The sequence below is a fragment of the Aegilops tauschii genome, chromosome 3, assembly GCF_002575655.3.
Source record: "Aegilops tauschii subsp. strangulata cultivar AL8/78 chromosome 3, Aet v6.0, whole genome shotgun sequence".
In the NCBI taxonomy this organism is placed as follows: domain Eukaryota; kingdom Viridiplantae; phylum Streptophyta; class Magnoliopsida; order Poales; family Poaceae; genus Aegilops; species Aegilops tauschii.
Window position 1 is genome coordinate 597,799,713 of NC_053037.3, and position 23,713 is coordinate 597,823,425.

Sequence of the window (23,713 nt, forward strand, 5' to 3'; positions counted from 1 at the left end):
AATAATTTGGTGGCAAACTTTGACCAATGTTTTGAGTGCTTGCCAAGTTTCATATGGGAATGACATTCGTGGAAGTCATGGCAGAAAAACAAAAATCAATGGTCCAAAATTTCATTTTTTTACCACGACTTCCACGAATGTCATTCCCTTATGAAACTTGGCAAGCACTCAAAACATTGGTGAAAGTTTGCCACCAATTTTTTTTAAATTTTTTAGATTTTTTTAGATTTTATTGTTCATGCTAAGATCATATGAGCTAAAACTTAGATGGGGACTAGCCACTTTTTTCATGAATGCAAATGACATGCACATATAGGTGATGCTTTTCTAAACATTTTGATATCTTATTTGGATTTTTCTGAGTTAGTATGAATTTTTTACGAAGTTTTCAAACTGATGGTCAAATGGTCAAAGGGCAAAAGCATAAGAGGGGCAAAGTGGTTTGGGCAGGAACAAGTGTTTTCGGAAACTAGGGGTAAACCTGCCGAGTGGGACACAACTAAGGGCACCAAATTAATTATCCCTAATTTTCTTTGCCGGCGGGCAGGGCTTGGGCAAAGTACATCAAGGTGACTCCAGGAAAATGGCGACAAAAGCTATGTTGGTATCGACCCAAGGTAAGTAATTAAGTAGTACTAGCTAGCTAGCTACCATCTCTTTAATTCTTGTTTCAATAACATTAATTAATTAACATGCTTGATTAATTATTATCTGATTAAATTCTATTCTCGTAAAGGCCCTGAAGCAGGCGCCGGGGACTGAAGTGTGTGCATACTACGTTTGCGAGAACATTCGCATGATGGCGTCCGAAAGCAGCAGATCTGATAGACAGGACTGGGTACGTTTGCCAGAACACTATTCACAAATCTTATATGATTGTCGATATCTAGTCACACAACTAATGCACATGCATATTGATCTCCTTCTTAACAGTTCAAAGAGGTGCGGGCCCAGCTCCTACCAACAGAGCGCATACGAGCACTTCAAGAGGAAATAACGGGATTTTTGCTCGACCAGGTCATAGATCCCAAAGGAGAATACTATTACCCGCTACCGACCCCATGAACCACTTGTCATCGTGCTCCGAAGGCACCAAGGCAACATGTAGGAGAAATTGTATATATATACATGTGTATGTGTGAATAATTAATGGTGGTTGTGAGACATTCGATTATATATATATAGTTTTTCCTGTTCATGTTGAGGCATAGTAGTATCTAGCATCAATATCAAATAGTCCATGTTATGTAATTGTAGTCTGACCTGAGATGGAGTACAACCGGCAGGCTCACATAACTTTCCATTTCATTATTCTTTTGTGACTTACCTCTCTGTGTACATTTGTTTCATTGGAGTACTGATATGTTGTAGTTGTAACCAAATTTATCATGCTCACTATCTATGTCTTTTTTCGCGTAAATTTCTTTTTACGTGTTTTTTTTTCATAAGTTAAGAATACCAGGTAGAAAACCGAAAAGCAAAAAATAGGAAAAAACAAAAGCAACTAAAAAGCAAAAAATGCCTCCGAAAAAACAAAATAAAAATAAAAATCAGAAAGAGCACCCAGAGCGTGACACGTGGCGGCGGCTGAGAGCGCCGTAGGTGAAATTTGGGGGCCGATGCTATTTGACGGTCCTTCGCTGAAGGAAGCCACTTGGGCCGGCCGACGTACAGATTTGGTTCGCTGCTGTTTCCTTGTTTCTTGCGGGGTTTATTTTTTGTTTTTCTTCCATGTTTTTTTGCTTTCAGTTTTTTCACTGTTCTGTCCAGGTTTCAGTTGTTTTTTTCTTACTGTTTTGGTTCCCTTTTTCCTTTCATATTCTATCTTTTACGTTTCCTTTTTTTTCTGTTTCTGTTCTTTTTGTCATTATTGTGTATTATGTAAAAAGTTCACCGTGTGTTACGAAAATCTTCATCGTATTAAGAAAATGTTTGTCGTATATTATGAAATGGTTCAGCTTGCACTATAAAAATGTTCATCGTGTATTACAAAAAATTTCATTGTATATTATAAAAATATTCAACATATATTAGGAAATGTTCATTGTGTATCTAAATTTTGTTCATCATATATTAAGAAATTGGTCAATGTATACTATAAATATACATTTCAGTATTTAAAATCTGATCAGTAGTTTTTTACCAAAAAAACACTGTATTTAAAAAAATCAATGTATATATAAAAATGTTGAACGTTTTCTTAAAAAGGAATTGCGGCTGTACTTTGCACTTCAAGTCTGGCTCTGCATTTATAACGTTCGAGGTCGATTGCCTAGCTAGCCTCACTGGAATCCACCGTGAGGTCCGAGGTTCCATCCCACGCATGCGCTTCTTTTTTTTCTTTTTTTGAATTTTCCTCATGGCGTGATGATTGGGCCGGCCCGTGTGCACGTCGCTTAAGCGAAGTCGCAACGATCGCATGTACACGGGCGGCGTATAAGAGCTCTCACCTTTGGGTCTCTAGGTGCGCCCCTTAATTTTCTTCCCGATTTTTTCAATCTACATGCCCTAAAATGGGTTGGCCCCACATTGTTTACCTCAACACGACAGAGTCTGGACCTGGGCATCTCCCGGCCGGGCCGGGTTTAAAAAAGCCAGTCCACAAAATCCCAAGCCAGGGCCTGGCCTGGCCCGGCCCGCAGCCAGGCAAAAAGGCTATTTTGTCTGCTAGAAAGAATAAAATAGCTAATTTCGGGGCTATATAATACTATATTAGACCTATTTTTCATAAAATATATTAAAAAATAGGTTTTACCTGGCTTTTCCTGGGCTTCAGCCTGGGCTTGGTGGGAAAAGTGAAGCCCGAGCCCGGCCCAGACGTCGGGCTGCCCGGGAGCAACTAGTTGGCGAGCTCATCTTCGGGACCCTCCCAACGATCACTTGGGGGTGGGCTGAGAGCGTGCCCTCCGTTTTTTGTATTTTTATGGTTTCGCACGACTTTTTAACTTTTTAAACGTTTTTTTGGTGTTTTTTGACATTTTGGTTTTCCACCGGTCTTCCTTAGCTTTTGGAACAAAAAAATTCAATTTTTTTTGCACGAATAAACACGTTTTTTCCCTTCCGCACGAGACACAGTTTTGCTTCCGCGAGAGACATAAACGGAAAAAAGCAAGCTTTTTTTTTTCTTCCGCGAGAGACACGGTTTTGCTTTCGCGCGAGGCATGGTTGTGCTTTCGGGAGAGGCACGGCTGTGCCTCTCGAAAATAAAAAAACGTGTTTTCTATTTTTTTCCTTCCGTGAGAGGCACATTTTGCTTTCACGAGAGGCACGGTTATGTTATCGCGAGAGGCATGGCCATGCCTCTCGGAAATGAAAAAACATATGTTTTATTTTTTCCCTTCCACGTGAGGCACGGTTTTGCTTCCGCGAGAGGCATAGTTTGTGCCTCTCGGAAACAAAAAAATGGGTTTTTTATTTTTTCTGCGAGAGGCACGGTATTGCTTCCGCGAGAGGCGCAGTTGTGCTTTTGCGAGAGGGAAGGCTGTGCCTCTTTCGGAAAGGAAAAATAAACGTGCTCCCGATTCGGTTTTTCCATCCGGTTTTTTTCGTGCAAAAAAGTTTTTCAAATCCTATCAACATGAGATCTAGTTTTTAAGATCTCGACGAGAAGAATCCAACAGTAAAAACGATTTAAGATTTGGACGCATGATTTAAGAGATAAAACGTTTCAAATAAATAGATGTATGAAAAAAAGAAAACTGCCAGGTTGCAAAAAGTGGTGCGCCACTCGTCGCATCCTTAGGAGGTGGGAGTGATTTTTGAAAGAAGTTCTTTTTAATTAGTGATTTGGGGGCTGCCCATGCAGGTTTACGCGAGACATCCTTTTTTTTTTAGGGAAATTTACGCGAGACATCCGACTCGCTTAATGCGATAAATAGTCGTTGCGTCCTTCGTTGGGCCTTGTGTATTGTGCGCGCGCGCGAAGCGGGCCATCTTTAGCTGGGTTTTGGCAGCACGCCGGCCCGACACACACTACGCTACAAAGAAAGGGTGGGGCGAGGACTGGAGAGTGAGATCCGCCGGAGAAGCAGAGGAGGCGGCGGCGGCGGCAACAACCAGCCACCGCGTCTCCGTCGCCGGCCGCCATCGCCAACTCCGCAAGGTCTGCTCTCTCTACCCCGCTCCCGTCCCTCTCCCCCCTCTCCCACGCGCACCCACACGCATTTGAACCCTAGTTTTCTCGTTTTCAGTTTAGCATTTCGCAAGAGCAAAGAACGCATTTCTGGATGTTGTTTTGGTAGGGCAAGATGCTGCGTTGTTGCTACCCGAGGCGATTTTGTTGTTGTTGTTGTTGCAGGGAGAACACATACATCGATTATTAATGTAGTGGTTAGGTTTCTCGATCATGGATAAATTTGTATGGCTCGGAAATTGGTACATGAATCGGCTCCGATTTGGGCTGGGTGGAGACGGAAACAAGAAATTTCAAAACATGATTAGAGTTTTCAATTGTCTCCCATCGATCAGCAGCCCAAGCGCAAAGCGGTTTGGCCGATGGGCATTCCCAGTATAACGCCATGTCCTGTTGCGACACCAGTAGATTAATTAGGATGAGCCAAATATTAGGGATAGAAGCTGAATCATTTAAGGCCCTTACAGTAAGGGGTAGGGAAATAAACGCCATGTCCTGTTACATCACCCACAGCAGCAGTAGGAAATACTAGAAGCCTCCTTGCCTGCCTAATTTCAGTTGCTCTGACATACTGTATATAAATAGAATTTTGATTGTCATCAATCGGCAGCAGAAATTCGTAAGGGGTGCGGCCGATGGGCGTTCTCAGTGAACTGCATGTACTGTTGCAGCACTACTAGATTAATTAGGATGAACCAAATTAGGGATAGCAGCTGAATAAGGGAAAGGGGTAGGGCGCACTCAAGGATGTGATGAAACGCCATGTCTCCTTGCCTGCCTAATTTCAGTTGCTCTGATGTATTTGACCATCTGGTGACAAGCATGAGGACTTGAGCTTGCTAATTTGTATGAAAAATAACTATTGATGTCAGCCATCAACCGGGCACCAAATTAGCTTACTCACATAAATTGGGATGGGATGGGGTGGGGTTTTGCCCTCCAATACCCTCTGCCACCGTTTCTCGCTTTCTCAGAAAGATTTAACTGCATGGAGGTATTTGACTAAAATAGGTCCTTTTTTCTACACATGGTAGTATCTTATCCTGAACATAAAAATATTGAAATTTGAACGAGTGTGTATCAGAACTTTTATATGTGTACCCAGTAGGAATTTCATGGAAAAGAATACATAGGCAGTATGCATTAACTACATATGAAGAACAACACATGCTGAGTGTCCAATCATTTGGCTAGTTGTGGTCCTTGTGGACGGCAAATTCCAGCTCTATAGCGAAGAAAACATTGTTGATCAGATAGCCAATACATCATTCTCATTCCGCTAATTGAACATCTCAATTGCCACACATACATGTGATCGAAATTACTTACAGCTGCCCGGGAACATCTTTGTTCTGCTTGAACCCTTAAAGCTGCTAGCGTGCTGATGTGTCAGGATGTGACAGCCGTTCAATGTTTACACTGCACGGATGTTGTCATATTAGTAGGGAAATAGTTCATGCAAATCTAGTCATTTAAGTACTTTGCAGGTTTATTGCATTACTAGAATTTTGTATGCTCTATTGTTCAGGAACAATACATGCACTGGCTATTTTTTTCTTAGCACTTCATATCCTATTAGTTCCTTCCTTTTGTTACCAAATTCATTCTTCTAATGTGTGTATCTTCTTATTTTCTAATGTGCTGCAGAGAAGCTGGAATTACTTGCTGGAGCAAGGTCTGTTGTCTTTGTGTGTAAGCCATGTCCGGGACCCCAGGTTGGGCAGACCTCCCAGAAGGCCTGCTGCACTCTATCATCGCTAGGATGGGCCTGGGCTCTGCCCCAGATCCTCTCGCATTTGCTGCCACCTGCCGTTCTTGGGGTACTGCTTTTGCCGGCTCCATAGCAACATTCCCACCTCTCCTTCTCCAACCTGATGTCTCTTCTTCACCTCCTAATGCTAGCCCCTTTAGCAACAACCTGGTGCCCAATCGTCCATATCTTGTCACAGATATAGCCAAAGTCAACCAAGGTGCCAACCTTTGCTCTGAAATTCCTCTACGTCTAGAATGGTTTTCCTTCATGGGGGCTTCCTTTGGCCATCTCATTTTGTTTAACAAAAAATCTTGTATCGTTGTTGATGTGTCTAGAGGTGTTAGCGTCTCACCTCCACATCTACCACTTGTTGAATGTGCTGAGCCCAACTATGGTGCCCTTACTGCTCCTCTCACATCACCCAACTCTCATCTCATTATCGAGGCTGGATGTCACGGCCCGGCTGATTGCCGCGCAGGTTGTAGTCGTGGTTGGTAGGAGGACGAGGGCGAGGCCCTCGCTTGCCTATGGTTGGAGAAGGGGGTGAGGAGGGCGCCGTGGCGCAGGAGCAAGCGAGGAGAGGTTGTAGGATATTCTGCTTGCGTTTATTGATCCAAGGGCTGGCTATATATAGCCTAATTACAAGACCAGACTAAGACTCCTATTACAATTGGGTGTTGGCAGGGTAACCTTCTTTGGGACTAAACCTTTCCAACTAATACCCAGACTCCTAATCTAAAAAGACTGTAATTAAACTAGGACATATCTTTTGGCAGGTGCAGGGCCGGCCCGTGCAGGTCCCTTACGCCTATAGGGCTGGCCCCACATGACATCTCCCCCTCCATTCTGAAGCAGCTCGTCCTCGAGCTTGAAGCTTGGATAACGTTTGCGGAAGGTTGTAACATCCTCCCATGAAGCAGCAGACGCCGGCTGGCCCTCGCAGTGAATGAGCACCTGCTGGATACCGCGGGCAATACGAGCACGCAATGCTTGGACAGGGGTTGGATGTACTCGACCCTGAAACAGAGGTGGAAGCATCGGCGGAACTTCCGGCAGTGGGCCATGGTACTTCTTCAGGACCCCGACATGGAAAACATTGTGAATGCGGGCGCGTGGGGGCAACTCCAAACGGTAAGCAACCGTATCGATTTTAGCGAGGACTTTGATAGGCCCATAATATTTGGGAGCCGATTTCCCTTTGGCGCCTACTCCAAGGAATGTCGCCGGCCGGTGCTGAAGACGGAGCCAAACCCACTCTCCAACATCAATAGAAAGGGCCTGATGCTTATCATCATAGTAATGCTTGTACTGTTGTGCTGCCTGAAGGAGACGCTCACGGATGTCGTGTAAGAACTGATTGCGGTCGACGATCTGCCGTTCCACCGCCTGATTACGAATCTCGCCCGGCTTATAGTCCCGGAATGAGGGGGGATCCCGTCCATAAACCACCCTGAAAGGTGTGTCCTTCAACGCTAAGTGGTACGAAGTGTTGTAGCAGTACTCTGCCCAAGGCAACCATTGGAGCCACTGCCGTGGGCGATCCCCAGTTATGCAACGGAGGTACATGGTGATGACGCGATTGACAGCTTCAGATTGCCCATCAGACTGCGGATGGATGGCCGAACTCATGTGCAAGCGTGTCCCCGCGGCGGCAAACAGAGCCTTCCAAAAGCCCGAAGTGAAAACCACATCCCTGTCCGAAACGATGGATGTGGGAAACCCATGAAGTCGGACAATGTTGGAGAAGAAGGCTTTAGCAACAGACTCCGCAGTGTACGGATGCGCCAAGGGGATGAAATGCACATACTTGGAGAAACGGTCCACAACGGTCAGTATCACACTTTTGCCGCCCACCTTCGGAAGTGCCTCAATGAAATCCATGGAGATGTCTTCCCAGACACGAGAGGGCACTGTCAAGGGCTGCAATAAGCCGGCTGGATGAAGCTGCTCCGTCTTGTTGCGTTGACAAACCTGACAAGCACGAATATACTGCTGAAGTGCGGCCCTTGCTTGCGGCAGATGGAAATCCCGGCGAAGACGATGAAGTGACTTCTGGATACCTTCATGGCCCGCATCATGGGCTGCAGCCAGGACCTCCCCGAGCAGCGGCGACGCGGGTGGTACATAAGCCCGTTGTTGGAAGGTAACAACACCATCAACAAGAGCCCAAGGCTGTCCTAACTCACCAGATTCTAGTTGTTCCCGGAAAGTGACAAGCGCCGGGTCCGTGTGTGCAGCCTGACGGAGAGCTTCAAACAGATCAAAAGAAGGCCCGGATATGGCGAGTGCCTGGCCGGCAGGAGCATCACGGCGAGAAAGAGCATCGGCGACGATGTTTGGGCGACCTGGTTTATATTCCACCGTGAAGTCGAACCCCAACAGTTTGCCCACCCAATGATGTTGTGGAATGGTAGCGAGGCGTTGGTCCAGCAAAAACTTGCTGTAGTGGTCAGCTTTGACGACGAACGCACGTCCCCAAAGATAGGGCCGCCAGTGGCGCACGGCGTGCACCAGACCAATGTGCTCCCGCTCGTAAGCGGCGAGAGAAGCATGACGCGGAGCGATGGTTTTGCTGAAATAGGCAATGGGGCAGCCACCTTGATGCAGGACTGCCCCAAAACCAGATCCAGATGCATCACACTCCACAATGAATGAAACAGCAAAATCCGGCAGCTGAAGCACAGGGGCTGTGGTCAGAGCTTTCTTGAGGGCTTCAAAGGCAATAGTCGCTGCAGGCGTCTAAAGAAATCCGTCTTTCTTGAGGAGTGCCGTGAGGGGAGCTGCAATGGTGCCAAAATCCCGGATGAACTTGCGGTAGTATCCTGCCAGTCCTAAGAAACCACGCACAGCGCGGACGGTGCGCGGAACCGGCCAGTCTACCACGGCAAGAACCTTGTCGCTGTCCATGGCAACTCCTGCAGCGGAGATGACGTGTCCCAGATAAGCCATGGTTTCCTCCCCAAAGGAACACTTGGAGCGCTTGAGAAACAGTTGATGTGTGCGCATAGCCTCCAAAACGAGCTTGACATGACGTAGGTGATCCGACCAGGACGAGCTGTAGATCAAGATATCATCGAAGAACACAAGCACAAACCGACGAAGGTAGGGACGGAGGACGTCGTTCATGAGTGCTTGGAACGTCGCTGGGGCATTTGTCAAACCAAAGGCCATCACTACAAACTCAAAGAGGCCCTCATGTGTGCGGAAGGCCGTCTTGTGGATATCCTCAGGGGCCATCCGAACCTGGTGGTAACCCGATCGGAGATCCAGTTTGGTGAAAAAGCGGGCGCCCTTGAGTTCATCCAGAAGTTCATCGACAACAGGAATTGGAAACTTGTCCTTGATGGTGACAAGGTTGAGACCACGGTAGTCGATACAGAAACGCCAAGTCCCGTCGGCCTTTCTGACGAGTAGAACGGGGGATGAAAATGCAGAAGAACTAGGACGGATCAGACCGCGAGCTAGCATCTCTGAACATTGGTGCTCTAGTTCATCTTTTTGAATCGTTGGGTAGCGGTAGGGACGGACAGCAACCGGCGGTGTCCCAGGAATAAGATGAATATGATGGTCATGTGCGCGCTGCGGCGGCAGGCCCTGTGGGTCAGCGAAAACATCGGTGAAAGTGGCCAGCAGGCTGTCCAGAAGTTCCTTGCCTTCGCACGCGTGTAGGTGGGCAGGACGTCCGAGGGAGCCGAGGCCCGACAACTCCACACGGTGATTCGAGTGCCAAAACGACATCCACTGCGTAGTGAAATCCCAGAGAATTGTCCCAAGAGTTTTGAGGAATCATGTACCGAAGACGATGTCGAACCCGCCCAATGGAATGGCATGTAGATCAACAACGAAACGCTCCTTGTCAATGGTGATCGCAGCCTGCTGAAGGAGTCCCCGACAGGTCACCTTATCGCCATTAGCGACCGTGACTCCCAAACGACGATTGGAGGAGAAAGGCAGCCTGACGATGGTGGCCAACTCTTCGTGGATGAAGTTATGAGCGCTGCCTGAATCAAGCAAGGCGACCAAGTCACGGTCCCCGATGCGAAGAGTGACCTGCATTGTGTCGCTGGTGGGAATTCCGGTAACAACCAAGAGTGAGATTTGTGCTTCCTGGAAATCCTCAAACTGCTCCTCTTCGGCGTCGGCGGATTGAATATAGAACAGCCGTTTGCAGCGATGGCCCCGCGCGAACTTCTCGTCACAATTGAAGCAGAGACCCTTAGCGCGCCGTTCATCCATCTCGGCGGGCGTGAGTCGTTTAAAGACGAGCGCGGGCGTGGAGTTGGAGGAGTCCGGCAAGGCCGGAGTACGTGCAGCCATGGGGTGGAGTGGACGGTTGGGCCGGCCCGGAGTGGTCGCGGTGCTGGTGACAGTATTGAGGTGCTCAAAGGAGATTGCAAGTCCATAGCTGCGTCCAAAGTCGCCGGTTTCAGCATCTCGACCTGAGTTTTCATAGGCTCGCCCAAGTTGTTGGTGAAGATATCCCGCTCATCGTCGTTAGCAATGGGGCGCACCCAAGAGAGATTCTCTAGAAAGCGCTTGGAGTATTCTGCCACGGTGCTAGAGCGGCGGGTGGAGATCAGCTCGCCAAAGGGGTTGGCGCGGGTCGGCGGTCCGAAGTGGTTGGCGATCAGTTTTTGAAACTCGGTCCAGGACGGCCGCTGGCCCAGCTTAGTCTCGAGGTGGCCATACCATAATGCGGCGACATCGGTGAGGTGGTATGAGGCGAGCCAAGTCTTATCCGACTCCGGCGTTCGCTGCCCGAGGAAGAAGAGATTGCAACGTGTCAGCCACGGCCGTGGATCGCTGGCCCCGTCAAAGAGGGGAAAATCAATCTTGTAGAGGCGCGGAGCCCTATCCCCTGGATCGGCCGGGGCCCCGGTGTGGGATGGCGCATCTGGGGGCCGCAGGAGCCCGGTACCACCCAATTTGAGGCGTGCCCTTGCCTTCCAGCCGAAGGAGGGCCAGGTTCTGCGCGCGCTGCTGCTGTGACGTGTCCGCCAGCTGGTCCTGGAGGGTTTTGAGTGTCGCGGCGATGGACTGGAGGGTGGCGCGGTCCTCGGCGCGCTCTGTCCGAGCAGTGTGGTTCTCCTCCGAGAGGCTGTTCAAAGTGGCGACCACGGCCTCATGATCCTCGTGCTGTTTGGTCGCGAGGTCTGCTAGGGTTTGCGGTAGAGGCGCCGGCGGCGGTGGCAGAGACATGGCCGCTGGGATCGACGAGGAAGCTGATACCAAGTTGTCACGGCCCGGCTGATTGCCGCGCAGGTTGTAGTCGTGGTTAGTAGGAGGACGAGGGCGAGGCCCTCGCTTGCCTATGGTTGGAGAAGGGGGTGAGGAGGGGCGCCGTGGCGCAGGAGCAAGCGAGGAGAGGTTGTAGGATATTCTGCTTGCGTTTATTGATCCAAGGGCTGGCTATATATAGCCTAATTACAAGACCAGACTAAGACTCCTATTACAATTGGGTGTTGGCAGGGTAACCTTCTTCGGGACTAAACCTTTCCAACTAATACCCAGACTCCTAATCTAAAAAGACTGTAATTAAACTAGGACATATCTTTAGGCAGGTGCAGGGCCGGCCCGTGCAGGTCCCTTACGCCTATAGGGCTGGCCCCACATGACACTGGACCTCATAATCTGTTTTGGCGTGTTGGTAGCGACTCGTGGGTGAGATGTTCTACTCGTCATGGACATATCAAGCAAATCGTGGTCTTTAAAGGACGGGTGTTTGGCATGGATTCTGATCGCAGAATCTTCAAAGTGCACTTGACACCCCAGATTAGCATCCAAGAACTACCAGTCATCGAGTCAAGCATGATCAGTAAACGGAATCTTTCCAATGCATGGCTGGTGGCTTGTGGAGATATGCTTCTCTTGGTCGGCTGTCGGGGATCTATCGTAGTATCAGGGGTAACCTTTGAAGTCTTTCGCCTTGACCTATCGTTTGAGCCTGCATTGTGGTTCAAGGTGGAGAAGCTAGAGCATTGGGCTATATTCATCAGCACGGACAAGAGAAGCCAGGCATTGTCTTGCATGAACCCGGAGATATGGGGAGGGCGGAGCAACTGCATATACTGCTATAACCATGAGTCTGAACGTTGGATTGCACTTGAGCTGGGCAAACCGCTACAGGGAGATGTCTTTATTTTCATGGGCTGTGACGGCAAGGTGCAACCTATGTGGGTTGTCCCCAGCATGCTCTCTCTGTGTCGGTGATTATCATACATGACTAATATATCTTATATTGGAGCAGATTCTATTATTGTAAGGATGTGTCAGAATCTATCCACGTTTGGTAGTTGTCGATCGTCGAATTTCGTAACTTGTAGTAATGCATTATGCTGGTCTCAACAGATTCTAAATTTCAGCATGATGGCCTTGAATTATTTCCTCATGTAGTTGCTATTTTCGTTGATGTTATTGCATTCATCATGATGTTGCTGATTTCGATAATGCGCATGTAGTGAATTCCTTTCTGTGATTAATTCGCGTTCAATGGGTTTCTGCCATTGGTTATGCTCAAGGCCAAGTGTATTTAGGTGGGGTTTCCTGTTATTGTTCAAGCTTATTTTCACATTTCCCTGCTAACTCTGCAAGGCTTTATATTTCCTTTTTCTGCAACGGAAATTGCCGACGTCCGGGTTTGAACAATGTTTGTTCGTATTTCAGTCATATTGTTTGTTGATTGTGCTTTGTGTGCCTCAACCTGAGCACTAGAACTGTTATTTCAGTGAGCTGCACAATGTTGGTTCTAAAAGTGGGATTTTGTATGTTGCAGCGGGTTTGGTTTTATCCTTCTTGTGGTTTCCCTTTTTATACTTTTGGTTTGCTAAATTTGGTTTTAGGAATGAGGGGTGACAACCTGAGAAACAAATCTTGCATTTCTAGTTCCATTCAGTTTCTTGATTTAAAGTATTTGTAGGCTCTCTAAACCCCTAAAAATCTTCAGGAAGAAGATTACATCTTGCACTCAGAAGAAGTCATCTAATCTAGAATAATCCAGTAACTCGGCCAGACTTTGATTTCCTTTTTTACGCTATGGAAATTGTGAGCGAGACCTGGTTCGAACAACGTTTGTTCATACTTCAGTACTGAACTGAACTGAACATTGCTGCTTGTGCCTGAACCGACTACTGAACTGAACTAATATTTCAGTAAGCTGCACAATGCTTGTTCTGAAAGTAAGTTTGTTTTTCTTGATGCTGCAGCAGGTTTGATTTTGTCTTTGTGGTTTCCCTTCTACTCTTTTGGTTTGCTGAAAATTTAGTTTCCGGCCGAGCGACGATAACTCCATCGAATTTCCTACTTCTATCAATTTCCTGGAAAAAATTGAGAGAGGGAGAGGGAGAGGGAGAGGGAGAGAGATCCTGCAGTGGGGCAGCCCATTAGTTGTTACGAATGTTAGTTTAGTTCTTCCATCTTTTCCTTTTTATTTTATTATTAATTTTTGTTTACATTTCAAAATATTAGCTACGTATACATATTATAAAAAAATTATTGTAAAAATCATTTATCACAATTTTAATAATGTCCATGCAATGTAAAATTTTGTTTGCCGAATTTTTAGAAGAATTCATACCATGAAAAAAATGTTTCTATTGTTTTAAAAAATTGTTCATGACATTTAAAATGCAATGTTCATTAAAATGTAAAGAATTATTCATGTGTGCAAAAAAACTGTACCATTCAAATAATTATTCATGAAATTAAAAAGATGATCCCAAAATATATCTCATGACATTTACTTAAAAGGTTCATGAAATGAAAAAAATTTGTTCTGAAACTTTAATAAAAATGTACTACATATAAAAATTTCTTATGCCATTAAAAAAAATGTTCCAACAGTTAACACGTTTAAAAAGATTATTCATGACATTTTTTTGAAATGTTAAACATTTGTATAAAAATGTTCACTTGTATTAAAATTGTCCAATGTGCATTTTACAAATGCTCAACACTTATTCGGATAAATATTCAACTTGTGTTTAAAATATATTTAATGTGTGCCTATAAAATGTTCAACATGTATACAACATTGTTCAATGTCTTTTCAATAAAATTTTGACATGTATTACAAAAATTTAAAAAGCAGAAAAAAACCAATCGGAAAAGGAAAAAATAAGAAAATAATAAAACCCAAAATTTTTGATGAAAAACTGAAAGAGAAAAGTATATAAAAGAAGAGGAAGAAGAAGAAAAACCCCACATGGAACCTTCCCAAAACCGTCTGAAACAAGGCGGAAGGTTTTGTGAAATGTTCTTTACAAGCTTCCTAAAACCGCTTCCTCGGTCAGTCCACTTCAACGATTGTGAGATATAACAGTGGTGAAGACAGACAAAAGAAACCACCTAATCAGCGGGTGCCCTTCGGAAGGCTCCCATAGTTGGGCAGTTTTGGCCCACACTCAAGATGCTGCATGGCGAGCGTAGCGAGTGAATGAGGCTCAACCATTGTGGACCTTGTGGGTATGTTCAAGTTTCTTCGTGTACTAACAAATTGAGGCAATACAAATTACAACGTACATACCGCGCGAAGTACTAGAAGTGTGATGCGACAGGGAGCACATGGATGCTTCACATATTGTAGCAGTTGTGGTTCACGCACTATAACACGTGTGCTTCCCGTACTATAGGAGGTGTGTTGCACGTACTAGGGAGCACAAAGTGCACTGCACGAAGAGCACCAGCGCAATATACTTAAGAGAACAAGTGCAATACGTGGGGAGAGGTGCACCATAGTGGGGAGCATAGAGTGTATTCCTAGGGAACATAAGTGCACTACATAAAGCGAAGCACAAAGGGAACTACTACCGATGTTTTCGTGCCGACAGTACCGTCGAGGGACGATCGATTTGTTTGGAGGGGCGAGCACACATGGATTAAGACGGTGAGGCGAAAAAGAGAGGATTTACCCAGGTTCGGGCCTTCTAGCTGGAGGTAAGACCCTAATCCAGCCTCTAGTGCGTTTATTGCTCTGCTTTTCACCGAAGATCAGAAGGATCACCGGTGAGCGGTGTTTCCCTTGGGTTACCAGCTTTCCTCCTGGCGGCCGGGAGGTTAATGAGGTGGTTGTAGGTGGGGAAGTGAAGGAAATATGCCCTAGAGGCAATAATAAAGTTGTCATTTATATTTCCTTATATCATGACAAATGTTTATTATTCATGCTAGAATTTGATTAACCGGAAAATTAGTACATTTGTGAATACATAGACAAACAGAGTGCACTAGTATGCCTCTACTTGACTAGCCCGTTAATCAAAGATGGTTAAGTTTCCTAGCCATAGACATGAGTTGTCATTTGATTAACGGGATCACATCATTAGAGAATGATGTGATTGACATGACCCATCCATTAGCTTAGGACTATGATCGTTTAGTTTGTTGCTATTGCTTTCTTCATGACTTATACATGTTCCTATGACTATGAGATTATGCAACTCCCGAATACCGGAGGAACACTTAGTGTGCTATCAAACGTCACAACGTAACTGGGTGATTATAAAGATGCTCTACAGGTGTCTCCGATGGTGTTTGTTGAGTTGGCATAGATTGAGATTAGGATTTGTCACTCCGATTGTCGGAGAGATATCTCTGGGCCCTCTTGGTAATGCACATCACTATAAGCCTTGCAAGCAATATGACTAATGAGTTAGTTACGGGATGATGCATTACGGAACGAGTAAAGAGACTTTCCGGTAACGAGATTGAACTAGCTATAGTGATACCGACGATCGAATCTCGGGCAAGTAACATACCGATGACAAAGGGAACAATGTATGTTGTTATGCGGTTTGACCGATAAAGATCTTCGTAGAATATGTGGGAGCCAATATGAGCATCCAGGTTCCGCTATTGGTTATTGACCGGAGATGAGTCTCGGTCATGTCTACATAGTTCTCGAACCCATAGGGTCCGCACGCTTAACGTTCGATGACGATCGGTATTATGAGTTTATGTGTTTTGATGTACCGAAGGTTGTTCGGAGTCCCGGATGTGATCACGGACATGATGAGGAGTCTCGAAATGGTCGAGACATAAAGATTGATATATTGGAAGGCTATGTTTGGACACCGGAAAGGTTTCGGATAGGTTCGGGCATTTTCCGGAGTACCGGGGGGTTACCAAAACCCCCCGGGGAGTTAATGGGCCTTAATGGGCCGTGGTGGAAGAGAGGAGGATGCTGCCAAGTCGGAGTCGCGTGCCTCCAAAGCCCAATCCGAATTGGGGGGGGGGGGGGCTTTCCTTCTCTCCCTCTCCCTCTTCCTTCTTCTCCTACTCCAACTAGGGAAGGGGGGAAACCTACTCCTAGTAGGAGTAGGAATCCCCTTGGGCGCGCCCCATGAGGCCGGCCCTCCCCCTCCTCCACTTCTTTATATATGGGGAAGGGGGGTGAAGTATAATCCTTATTGCTAGGTTCAGTTTACTCAAAGTTATCTTAGCTGACTAATTGGCCGGTAGCGTGTGCATGTCCACGTCCGGTTCAGTCTCGTTTTTTCTTCAGTTAGTTCAGTTAGCAGATAGCTGTAGATACGCCGGCAAGACCGTTTCCATGGGATGGCGTGGAACCTCAGCGGGATTGACAGTGGCGTAGTGGCTCGCGCAAACGTAGCATCGTGGGATGGCACGATCAGTAGGCTAGGTGTGCGTGGGTGTGATTTCCTTTGTATTCGGCAGCTCGTTTGAGCTCTGCATAAATAACAGAAAGACCTGAAAAGCTGCAAGCAGTTAAGCAGCGCAAAAGACTCTGTCAGTCTCGTTCGTCTTCCTCCTCATGATCCCATCTTGCTCCCTCCCTCTCTCTCGCTCAGTTGGCCGGAATCTGCAACAACAAGTGGCATCAGAGCCTCTGTGGTGTTCGATCCATCCTGGGCGCCGGCGGTGTTTGATCTGTCCGAGAGATGGCCGGCAATGACGACGAGAAGGCGAAGAAGAAGAAAGAGGATGAACAAGCCGCGGCGGAGGCCTCGGCGCTGGGAAAGTCCCTGACCCGTCTCTCCACCGAGGAGGGGTCGGGGGTGCGTGTCGTCGAGCGCATCGTGCATGGCGGCGGCGGCGGCGCGCCTCCGATGATGCTCACGCGGACCAACTACTCTGATTGGGCCATGATCACTAAGCTTCAGTTGGAGGCCGACGAGCTGTGGCACGTGGTGGAAACAGGCCAAGGGACGGACCGCGATGACCGGCGCGCCATGATCGCCCTCCTCAAGGGGGTGCCGCCGGAGCTCATGCGGATCCTGGGCGCTAAGGCCACTGCCAAGGAGGCATGGGACACCCTGAAGACCATGCGGGTCGGCGTCGAGCGCGTGCACGAGGCCAAGGCCCAAACTCGTCGCTCGGAGTACGAGGCGCTCCGGTACAAGGACGACGAGGGGATCGAGTTGTACATGATGCGGCTCAGGACGATCATCGATGAGCTGCAGGCGCTCAGCGATCCCGTGGACGAGCACAAGGCCATCCTCAAGGTGCTCCGTACTGTGCCACGCCCGTACCGCGAGATGGCCGTGGCGATCGAGTCGCTTGTCGACACCAAGCTGCTCACCCTCGAGGAACTCTGCAGTTGGCTTCTTGTCGTCGAGGAGCGAGAGTGTGAGGAGACCCCGGCGCCCGGCGCGCAAGTGCGGTACACCATCGACCAGTGGCGGGCGCATGAGAAGCTGCTGGACTAGGGCGGCGCGTCCTCAAGCTTGAGCGGGGCGTGGGCGCGGAAATGGCAAGCCGAAGAACCTTCAAGGTGGGGGCGGTCGTGGCCAGAGCGCTGGCCGCGGCAACGGCAGACCGGCGACGCCCAAACGCAAGGGAAATTGTCGCTACTGCGGCATCCCAGGGCACTAGGCGAAGGAGTGTCGCAAGAAGGAGCGCGATCAGCGCGAATAGCCCGAGCAGCAGGCGAACGTCGCTCAGGTCGATGTCGAGCAGCCTGGCCTGCTCCTCGCCACCTGCACGGTGGGGTGCGGGGCGAGTGCAGTCATCAGCGCAGGTGAGCCAGGCACCGTGGTCTTCCTCAACGAGGTGCGGGTCGTACCGGTGGCGACGGACGACGACCGCTGGTACCTGGACACCGACGCCAACAACCATATGGCTGGGCTCCGCGACATGCTCTCGGAGCTCGACGAGACGGTGCGAGGTACTGTTTGTTTTGGTGATGGTTCGGTCATGCAGATATGTGGGCGCCGCGCTGTGCTGTTCACCTGCCGCAGCGGTGAGCATCGTGCGCTCGTGGTCGTGTACTTCATCCCGCAGCTGCGCACAAGCATCGTCAGCCTCGGACAGCTCGACGAGAACGGGTGCAGGACCGTGATCGATGATGGCGAGCTCTGTCTGTACGACAGGCAGAAGCTGTTGCTGGCACAGGTGCGGCGGACGAGCAACCGGCTTTACGCCATGGCTCTGAACTTGGCCGCTCCCGTGTGCCTCCTCGCCGGTGTCCAGGACGATGCCTGGAGGTGGCACACTAGATTTGGCCACCTGCATTTCTGTGCGCTGCACGACCTCGGTGCAAAGGTCATGGTGCGCGGCATGCCAGCGATCGCGCACCTCGACCAGTTCTGCGAGGGCTGCACCATTGGGAAGATGCACCGCACACCCTTCCCGCGTGCGTCATCGTACCGCACGGAGAGCGCGCTGGAGATCGTGCACGGTGACTTGTGCGGTCCAATCACTCCGGCGACGGCCAGCGGTAAATAGTATTTTCTGTTGATAGTTGACGATTTCAGCAGATATATGTGGCTTGAGGTACTGAAGAGCAAGGATGAGGCATTTCGGTATTTCAAGAAGATCAAGGCACATGCGGAGATGCAAGGCAACGCCAAGCTCCGGGCGTTCCGCACAGACAGAGGTGGCGAGTTCACCTCGAACGAATTCGCTGACTAGTGCGAAGAACTAGGGATCCAGAGGAACACGACAACGCCGTACTCTCCTCAGCAAAACAGAGTGGTCGAACGGAGGAACCAGACCGTCGTGGAGATGGCGCGCAGCCTCATGAAGGCCATGTGCGTGCCGTGCGCGTTCTGGGGCGAGGCCGTGCGCACCACCATCCACATTCTCAACCGGTCGCCGACTAGAAGCCTGCAGGGCATCACGCCATATGAGGCGTGGCGCAAGAAGAAGCCAGTGGTGGACTACTTCTGCACCTTCGGCTGCGTCGCGCATGTCAAGCTCGTTGGACCAGGGCTGACCAAGCTGGCGGACAGATCACGCCCTGGCATCTTCCTGGGGTACGAGCCGGGGACAAAAGGCTATCGGGTGTATGACCCGATCGGCAAGTGTCTGTACATCACACGCGATGTGCGCTTCGAGGAGGACTGGCGCTGGGACTGGAGCAAACACAGCGGCAACTCAGTGCACGCCCGCGAGTTCACTGTCGTGTACTTCGACGCGGGTGCGCCCGTAACCACGACCTACACTGTGTCGCCCGAGGTGGTGAGATCACCGCGAGCACCTGGAACGCCAACTGCACCAAGCTCACCAGTCCCACCACAATCCCCTCGGACGCCCGTGTCCGGCGGGTCAGGCGTGGGCGCGTCGAGTGCGTCGAGCGCGCCAGCATCAGCGAGTGCCAGTCCGTCTACGCCAACACCAAAGTTCTACGACCCTGCCGACGGGTGGGTGACTCCGCCCACCAGCGAGTCGTTCGATGCCGAGGGGGTGCCCGTCCACTTCAAGTCGATGGAGTATGTGATCGATCATGCTCCAGAGTGCACGCTGGAGTACAGTGGGCTCTGTCTCTCTGCTGCAGAGGAGCCTGCATCCGTTGACGATGCTCTGGAGGAGCCAGCGTGGCGGAATGCGATGCAGGCAGAGATGGAGTCTATCCGCGCCAACAACACTTGGGAGCTTGCCACGCTCCCGGCTGGCCACCATGCGATTAGGCTAAAATGGGTGTACAAAGTGAAGCGGGACCCAGCCGGCAACATCATCAAGCACAAAAGCGGCTGGTGGCGAAGGGCTACGCACAGAAACAAGGGGTTGACTTCGATGAGGTCTTCGCACCTGTGGCCCGGCTGGAGACAGTGCGCGTCCTGCTTGCCGTGGCTGCGCACCGGAGCTGGAGCGTGCCCCACATGGATGTGCACTCGGACTTCCTCAACGGTGAGCTGGAGGAGGAAGTGTATGTGCACCAGCCAGCGGGTTTCATCGACAACGACGACACTCACAAGGTACTCAAGCTGCGGAAAGCGTTGTACGGGCTCCGGCAGGCTCCACGAGCATGGAACGCCAAGTTGGACTTCACACTGCAGTCACTTGGGTTCGCGAGGTGTCAGTTGGATCATGCTCTGTACAGGCGCAGGGACGACTCAGATTTCCTGCTGGTGGGGGTGTACGTCGACGACCTGATCATCACGAGCACCACCGCTGACGCCATTAAGGGGTTCAAGACCCAGATGCAAGAGCTTTTCCAGATGACGGACCTTGGGTTGCTCAGTTACTATCTTGGCATTGAAGTGAAGCAAGAGCGTGGCATGATCACTGTTTGTCAGTCCAGCTACGCAGCCAATATCTTGGAAGATGCTGGGATGAGGCACTGCAACCCGAGCTTGACACCCATGGAACATCGCCTGAAGGTTGTCAAGAACACTGGAGAAGCGGTCGATGCAACCAGATATCACAGCATCATTGGGAGTCCGAGGTATTTGGTGAATACGCGCCGGATATTGCATATGTTGTAGGTGTGGCCAGCAGGTTCATGGAAGCACCCGGGAAGCAGCACTAGGCGATCATCAGACAAATCTTGAGGTTCATTCGAGGCACACTGAACTACAGGTGCACTTACAAGGCAGGAGAGGGAACTATTCTGACAGGGTTCAGCGACAGCGACCATGCCAGCGATCTGACAGACAGAAAGAGCACAACAGGTCTGGTGTTCTTCATGGGGCCTAGTGTCATCACTTGGTGCTCTCAGAAACAAAAGATCGTGGCTTTGTCTTCTTGTGAGGTTGAGTATATAGCAGCAGCTACGACAGCAACATAGGCTATTTGGCTCAGAGGACTGGTTTCAGAAATGCTTGGAACAGAGAAGCAGAATGTACAGCTCAAGATTGACAACAAGTCAGCAATCAAACTAAGCAAAAATCCAGTGCACCATGAGAGGAGCAAACATATTGATTTGAGGTATCACTACATCAGAGAGTGTGTTGAAGAAACAAAAGTGGAGGTTGAGCATGTCCGAACTGAAGATCAGTTGGCTGATATACTGACAAAGTCACTTGGGCGTGCAAAGTTCACAGAACTCCGGTGCAGACTTGGGATCATTCAGGTCAAGGGAGAGCAATAGGATTAGGGGGTGATTTGAAGGATAATCCTCGTTGCTAGGTTCAGTTTACTCAAAGTTGGCTGAATAATTGGCCGGTAGCGTGTGCATGTCCACGTCCGGTTCAGTCTAGTTTTTTCTTCAGTTAGTTCAGTTAGCAGATAGCTGTAGATACGCCAGCAAGACCGTTTCCATGGGATGGTGTGGAACCTCAGCGGGATTGATGGCGGCATAGTGGCTCGCGCAAACGTAGCATCGTGGGATGGCACGATCAGTAGGCTAGGCGTGCGTGGGTGTGATTTCCTTTGTATTCGGCAGCTCGTTTGAGCTCTGCATAAATAACAGAAAGACCTGAAAAGCTGCGAGCAGTTAAGCAGCGCAAAAGACTCTGTCAGTCTCGTTCGTTTTCCTCCTCATGATCCCATCTTGCTCCCTCCCTCTCTCTCGCTTGGTTGGCAGGAATCTGCAACAATAGGGGGCACCCCATAGACACACAAGTTGATTTCTTAGCCGTGTCTGGTGCCCTCCTCCATAGATTTCCACCTCGGTCATATCGTTGTAGTGCTTAGGCGAAGCCCTGCGTCGGTAATTTCATCATCACCGTCATCACGCCGTCGTGCTGACGAAACTCTCCCTCGGCCTCAGTCGGATCAAGAGTTGGAGGGACGTCACCGAGCTGAACGTGTGCAGATCGCGGAGGTGTCGTGCGTTCGGTACTTGATCGGTTGGATCGCGAAGACGTTTGACTACATCAACCGCGTTACTTAACGCTTCCGCTTTCGGTCTATGAGGGTACGTGGACACACTCTCCCCGCTCATTGCTATGCTTCTCCTAGATAGATCTTGCGTGATCGTAGGAATTTTTTTGAAATACTACGTTCTCCAAAAGTAGCATCCGAGCCAGGTCTATGCGTAGATGTTATTTGCATGAGTAAAACACAAAGAGTTGTGGACGATAATAGTCATACTGCTTACCAGCATGTCATACATTGATTTGGCGGTATTGTTGGATGAAGCGGCCAGACCGACATTACATGACCGCGTTCATGAGACTGGTTCTACCGCCGTGCTTCGCACACAGGTGGCTAGTGGGTGTCTGTTTCTCCAACTTTAGTTGAATCGAGTGTGACTACGCCCCGTCCTTGTTGAAGGTTAAAACATCACACTTGACGAAAAATCGTTGTGGTTTTTGATGCGTAGGTAAGAACGGTTCTTGCTAAACCCGTAGCAGCCACATAAATTTTGCAACAACAAGTAAAGGACGTCTAACTTATTTTTGCAGTGTATGTTGTGATGTGATATGGTCAAGACGTGATGATATACAAATTGTTGTATGAGATGATCATGTTTTGTAACAGTTATCGGCAACTGGCAGGAGCCTTATGGTTGCCACTTTATTGTATGAAATGCAATCGCCATGTAATTGCTTTACTTTATCACTAAGCGGTTGCGATAGTTGTGATAGCAATAGTTGGCGAGATGACAACGATGCTTTGATGGAGATCAAGGTGTCAAGCCGGTGATGATGGTGATCATGACGGTGCTTTGGAGATGGAGATCAAAGGCACAAGATGATGATGGCCATATCATATCACTTACATTGATTGCATGTGATGTTTATCCTTTATGCATCTTATTTTGCTTAGTTCGGTGGTAGCATTATAAGATGATCTCTCACTAAATTTGAAGGTATAAGTGTTCTCCCTGAGTATGCACCGTTGCAATAGTTCCTCATGCCGAGACACCACGTGATGATCGGGTGTGATAAGCTCTACGTTCACATACAACGGGTGCAAGCCAGTTTTGCACACGCAGAATACTCGGGTTAAACTTGACGAGCCTAGCATATGCAGATATGGCGTCGGAACACTGAGACCGAAAGGTCGAGCGTGAATCATATAGTAGATATGATCAACATAGTGATGTTCACCATTAAAAACTACTCCATCTCACGTGATGATCGGACATGGTTTAGTTGATTTGGATCACATGATCACTTAGATGATTGGAGGGATGTCTATCTAAGTGGGAGTTCCTAAGTAATATGATTAATTGAACTTTAATTTATCATGAACTTAGTACCTGATAGTATTTTGCATGTCTACGTTGTTGTAGATCAATGGCCCGTGCTACTGTTCCTTTGAATTTTAATGCGTTCCTAGAGAAAGCTAAGTTGAAAGATGATGGTAGCAATTACACGGACTGGGTCCGTAACTTGAGGATTATCTTCATTGCTGCACAGAAGAATTATGTCCTTGATGCACTGCTAGGTGACAGAACTATTGCAGGAGCACATGCAGACATTATGAACGTTTGACAAGCTCGGTATGATGACTACTTGATAGTTTAGTGCACCATGATTTACGGCTTATAACCGGGACTTCAAAAATGTTTTGAAATGTCACGGAGCATATGAGATGTTCCAAGAGCTGAAATTGGTATTTCAGACTCATGCCCGAGTCGAGAGGTATGAGACCTCTGACATGTACTTTGCCTACAAGATGGAGGAGAATAGCTCAACCAGTGAGCATGTGCTCAGAATGTCTGAGTACTACAAACGCTTGAATCAAGTGGGAGTTAATCTTCC